Below are 6,282 nucleotides of genomic sequence, written 5' to 3'. Positions count from 1 at the left end.
TGAACATGTAAACCAAAGCAACCTTTTTTCCTATAGCTGCTTGTCCTATTAATGTATGAACTTTTCAGTGTTCATAGCTGTGATTCTTAACAGGTTTTGGTACATGATTTCACAATATTGCCAAAGGTGTTTTGTCACTCTTTTTCTCTGTATGTAAACAACAAACAAATCGCAACCCTGAAGAAACTGGGAACTCTTACAGAGCAAGTTCTTTGGACAGAATAGAAAAACCAGCAATGTCTAAATTGCTTTGTTTAATCAGGTAATACAAGATACAGCATATTCATGGTAGCTACACGTGGTAGCAAACCACAATAGTTCGCACTTAAAGCATAGGATATGTTTGTTTCTGTACAATGAATTCCCATTTCCTTGCTATTCTGTGTGGAACAAAACCTGAGACTTCAGTGAGTGATAAGGAAAAATACTATAGCTGAAAGTTTTTATGAGCGAGTTGAGTGGTGTCCTTATGTATAAGTATTTCACTCCCTAGTCACAAAACTTGGAATCCTGCTGAGTCAGATCCATAGTGACAAATCCTGTCATTCCAAAAATAAGTTTAAAACGTGATGTGACCAGGTGCTCTTCTCTTCTAGAGTCTGGTAGACTCTTTGTCTGAGCTTCCTTCTGTAGAGTCAACACAAGGATTACAGCTGAAGGGACCATTTGGTTTTCTAAATATGGATTGATTTATTTTCTTCTTGAGGACAGTTAAACACTGAAATAAGTTGAAGAGCAAGGTTGTGCAGTCTTCATCTCTGTAGGTGTTCAAGACTTGACTGTATAAAGCCCTGAGCAACCTGGGCTGACCCTGCTTGAATGGCACTGTCATTCTATGATTCTGAGATTTTGCTCTGTTGTGGACCAGTTTGTCACCCAGAGCCATAGTACTAGTGATAGCCTTGCTTTAAAGCAGCCTATCGTACATGAGAGAATAATTGGAAGAGATAAGCATTATGTCATGTTGGCACTGAGAACTTCTGTCAGTTCTTTCTGTTCTAGAAAATGTGAAGTTCTGGAAGTAAGGCACAAACAGGAGTCAAGTCTCCCGTTAGTCATATGGATTGTACATACTGAGAAATGTTGATCAGGTCTGCGGGACAAGGCTGTGTGGTATTGCCTTCAGGTTTCAAGTATATGAAATAGTTTTTTCTCTGCAGGCATTCTTTGTGTTGGAATATCAGACCTGGAATCTTTATTATTCTTATTCTTTCTCGTCATAGGTTTCAGTCAGTAAGCAGCACTGAGACCTGAATTAGATTTTTTCCTTTTAATACTATCCTTCTGAATTATAGTTAAGTATCTAATAAAAATAAATGTAATTTTTCAAGGGAGTTCAGAATGTTAAAATCTTTCAACAACCAACCTTACCTGTTTCACAGTAAGAGTTCATCAAACAAATTAATCTGTTATTGGGAGCTAGGAGGGATAAACTGAAGGGTTTCTTTAAATTTTTTTTCCCCTCTTCCTGATGGGAAAGCACCTTAAGAGGAGCTTTGGGATTCACTGGATTATTTTAGCATCTTAAAAGTCTGCATTTGTTGCACAGTTTTTGCAAGTTGTATGTTGTGCTAATCTTTGCCACCTGACAAATGAAGAAAAAGGGAGTAAAACAAAAATAAGTATTTCAACATGAATGAAACAAGGATTTTTGTAAATTGCTTTCAAGGTAACAGCATCAAAACCAGCTCCTTGAGAGCAGAGGCAGCATATTCTATTCAGATGTTTTTGTGTGCAGTATCTGAAGGTCTGCTTGCTCATTATTAGTTAATATTTTCTAAAATTCTCATGTATTAAGCCTTCAGGATATTTATAGCAATTCTTTTCACGTTGTAGGGCACTAGCAATAGAGAAGAAATTCAAGGTCTTTAGCATATAGCATTTCTAGAACGTTCCCTAGGAGGAAGCTTTAAAAAGTCTCATTTATTTATTGGTCAGTTTCCTTGTGTCTAAGATAAATGTATCCTAATTTACAAGAATTGCCTAAAAATCAAGAAGCTTAAAAGTCAAGAATCTTGAGCCTTGCTTGTTTGCACCATTTTACAGTATGTACTTTTTACTATATAGTTACTTTTTTCAGTTGGACTTCATGGTTTATTTTTAGCCTATGTAAGTTCTCTTAGCTAATATGTGCTGGGACTTTTTATGAAAAAAGGCAACAAGGGCTCTGAACTGGTAAGGCTTTCTCTGTGCTGCTTCACGTTTGGTGGTTTACGTGCCTGTGGTGACACAGGTAAAAACTTGTTTTAAGGCCTTTGGACTTGATGATTAATAGAACGTTGAGATTTTTATTTTTAATGGAAATTCCAAAGTTCTTTGACACAGGGGTAGAAAATATCCCGATAAGTGTGAAAGTTATGAGATTTCATTTGTGTTGGCCAGGAGCATGCAGAGGAAAAAGCACAGAGTGTGATCCAGAGGTAGTTTCTATTCAGTGAAGATCTTTAATCTGCCTTCTGAGGAAAATGAAGCTTATGCCTTTGCCTTCTCTAACTTCCTGCTTCCATAATTCTTGAATCAGTTGATCAGTTTCAGACAAATGTTAAAGAGCAGAGATCACTACACATCTCTCATCAGTTTTGTGAAAATTGGCAGCTGGATGGGAGAAACCTAAACCGATGTACCTGTTCAAGAAAATCTTAATGTGAGCTCAGCAATCATCTGTCCTGTTTGGTGAGCTGGTTTACCAGTCAGTGTTGAAGGTAGGTGGAGACTGCTAGAGGACTGTGCTACTGCATGCTCAGCAAGTAGTTGAGGGACAAGAAAAAGGCAGTGTAGGTACTCTTAAAGAAGTTGGGCCTGGAGTCGTGGAATGAGAAGATCAAAGGCCAGACTGGATGAAGCCAAACTCTTGTGGGAATATAGGAACTGAGTGTGTGCACCATGCTTCCCTATGGAGTTACTGGTTCTGCTGCAATCTAGCTGACCAAAGGACCCCCAGCTTTGTGAGATGCAGGTGAGCAGTTGTGGAAAATCTGTGCAGAACTCATCTCTTGTCATCTTGATCTAAATTTCCCAGATTTTATACTGACAGCCTTAGTTGTTCGTAGGTTTACTTTTTATAGTAAAATGAAGGCACTGCAAATCAAAGTGCAATGAACTTTCATTGTGAAACCTCTGCAAATTCACTTGAAGGATGGGAGAACCAAACCCTAACAAAAAATGTGCTAAAGGACTGGCTGCTGCAATAATTCCATTTTGTGAGGGTAGCATGAGTCATACTGCTTAATGTTCCTATCTCAGTATTCAGTTTATTTTTAAGTAGTATTGTACAAGTAGTGTTTTTCTGTGCCAGTTGTTGCTATGACTTCATAATATTTCCCTAAATACGCTTGCTCATACTTTCTCACAGCATAGTATTTGGCATATGAAAACCTTAAATCCATCAGAATTTCCTGAGTGCTGATCATTTTTATGCTTTTATGGAAAAAAAAAGGATAGCTCTGTGTATTATGTAGTTTTAGTTGAGGAGGAATAAAAGTTTTAAAAAAAAAAAAAGTCCCCACAACCTGTTCCCTCATTTAAGAAATTGTTCCTCTGTTTCAGCTTTTCCAATTTTTCCATGTAGCTTTTCACATTAAATTTCCAGTACTGATATAGTTTTGGCTATTTTGGTAAAGGTAAGTGGACGCTGTATTATTATTTCAGATCACTTTCACTGGCTTTTCTTGTTGTAACTGGAGAGGAAAAATTACTTCTTGTGTGGTTTGGAGGGTGGGATGGGTGACTGAAACTTTCCTTCAGGTTCATACTTTTGCGTAAAGGTTTCTTTTTCAAGATTCTAAACTCTACTGTTGTCTGCCAGATCTCTTCCAAGCGGTAGTAAACACTTTAGTTGAAAGATCTGAGTGTACTACAGAAAAACAACTGTAACCCTTCCCGAGAACCTTTGGAATCTTGTTCCTTCCCTTGTTCTGCATGGCATGCCTGGGTCACATGCTTGCTTCTGTTGCTTACTTGCTTTCAGAGTAAGGTGAATGTTAGTGCTACCTTAATGGGAAAAAGGCAAGAGGACACAAACAGTTAACAGAATCTAGCTAGCAACGTTTATTGATCTAACAAGCTGTCTTTAAACACTAAATCTCCTTTTGATCAGATAAAATAATACCAGAAATTATTGTTAAAGATACCACGGCATAACGACCTATTTTCATGAAAACCTTAAAACAAGCAAGTTCCTAGAACAAGCTGTTTGATGTCAAACTATTCTTTTGAGTTTGTCCAACTAGTTGCAAGTTTATTGCACTTCTGTTTTCCTCTTTGTGCTGCTTATGGCTATCTAAGAAGGGCTATCGGAAAATATAAACGCTTACAAATGTGATCTTTGCTTACCTTGATGTATTGTAAGAATTGCAAGGGCCAACATTTATCTGGAAAGCCCATGTAAAGGTGTAAAGTTTACCTTCCATGTAAAGGTGCGCTGCTAAGAAACTGACAACTGAATAGTTTTTCAAGGCACTTTTCTCTCTTGGTTCAATAAAAGCATAGGTGGAAAAGTGGGCTTTTTGGTAATTATTAGTAATAAGTTGAAGATTGTTACACTAACATGTAAAAATACTTTGTCTCAATATATCATTTCCTTTGTAATTGTTGCCATTTTGCAGAACCCTTTTTGTATTTTTGGGTATCTTTTCAAAATAAAAATCTAACGTTTGATGTTCCTGTTGTAGTTTTCAGTTCTGTATTCAATGCTAAGGTTATTTAAGCTATTTGTGAATTAGGTTGTGGAAATGAATTGGATGAAAAACAGTTCAGGAGAAACAGCTTGTCTTCCCAGCCAGAGCAGTTCTTTGTTCTGTTTGTGCTACAACTGTTTTGTTTCCGTAGCTAGATTTTGTTACAAACAAGTGGTGTATGCCTACCCTTATGGCACAGTTTATCCCAGAAATGGTGAATTTAGTGTTGAATTGTCCTTGGCCTTAGAGGCTTTCAATTCCGTTTCTCTCAACAGCATGTCATAAACACTAGATTGCAAGGTAGGCCCAGTTTGTAGGCATTTTCTACTCTTCCTTTTGAAGTGTCCCTACTGCATTAAGGGATTCATACGGCAAGAGAGAGAGGGACCTTCACCTTATAGTCTGCTGATAAAGGTATTCATCCCAGAAGGGAGGGTAAAATCTGTTCACCCACATGTATCCCTGGCAGTAGTTGTAGGCAAACTTGAGAGGAGAAGTCTGAACAGGAGAACTTGAAGTATCTGTAGAGATTAGGTGGGGATTTGCATGTATGTACTGTGGGAAGGAGCAGTTTCCTTCCTCTCCTACCTCTTGGTCAAACCCCATTTGTGGATGTAAATGCTTGAATTTTTGCATCAGTACTGTTTCTGATACTTACCTTACATGTTAGCTTAGGGTAACCCTAAATTTTTTATACACAGTGCTTTATAAAGTAATCTCCTTTGATGAGGCTGGGTCATGTTTTTCTTCCAAGCAGCTGTGTCTATATTTGAGAATGCCTGAATTGTTAAAGTAATGACTTCTAATAAAGATCAGAATTTGGAGTTTGTGGGGTTTTTTCCTGTTTGTTTTGCTAAAAGAAAACAATGAAATAGTATGGTAACATGTCACAAAGTGCAGTAAAACTAGGTGTGGGAGTTTCAGCTTCTAGGGACAGTAATTGTCAGCTTCAGGGAGACCTCCTGTCTCCTCTGAGCCTGTAACCTTTTACTTGGTGCATGTGGAACAGTAGGTACCTGCATCATACCATCATTTAGAATTTATTACTTGTTTTAAAATGCGTAAGAGTGGTGCCAAGAAAGTAATAAGTAGCTCAGGTAGTTACTATCCCAGTAAGAGATCTAGTCACACGTGGCTGGGCAAGATAACTGGGGCTGTTTGAATATCATAAACTGTACTGAGACTTTTGGGAAGCAGGCTGGTCTTGTCTCCTGCATTTGACTTAAGTAGCTGCAATGCTCTTCACGTTGTTTTTGCTTTATATTGTTGCAGAGGAAGTTTTGTTTTGCATTTTCAGATGCCTCTAGCTTTCAAGTAGATTATATGAATCTAAAATTCTTACAGAAATAAAACTTTTTCCTTCTGAAAAGAAGATTTCTTTCTTTTTTTTCTTCAAATCAGCAAGTGGTTTTGGCCTTAAGTATTTCTAGTGGCTTTTATTATGTAACATGATTTCCAGTGAAAAAGGAATAGGAAGCAGTGGAGGTTATTGTCTCAGTAGCAAAGGTCAGTTGATTGTCTCTTATGGAACGCTTTGAAGTAGAATACTTACCAAGTAAGCATCGCGCTGCTCAGTCTTGTCTTTTAGTTGTAATAGGAAATTTTA

The sequence above is a fragment of the Phaethon aethereus genome, assembly GCF_964289735.1.
Source record: "Phaethon aethereus genome assembly, chromosome: 1".
NCBI lineage: Eukaryota > Metazoa > Chordata > Aves > Phaethontiformes > Phaethontidae > Phaethon > Phaethon aethereus.
This window is presented reverse-complemented; position numbering follows the sequence as displayed.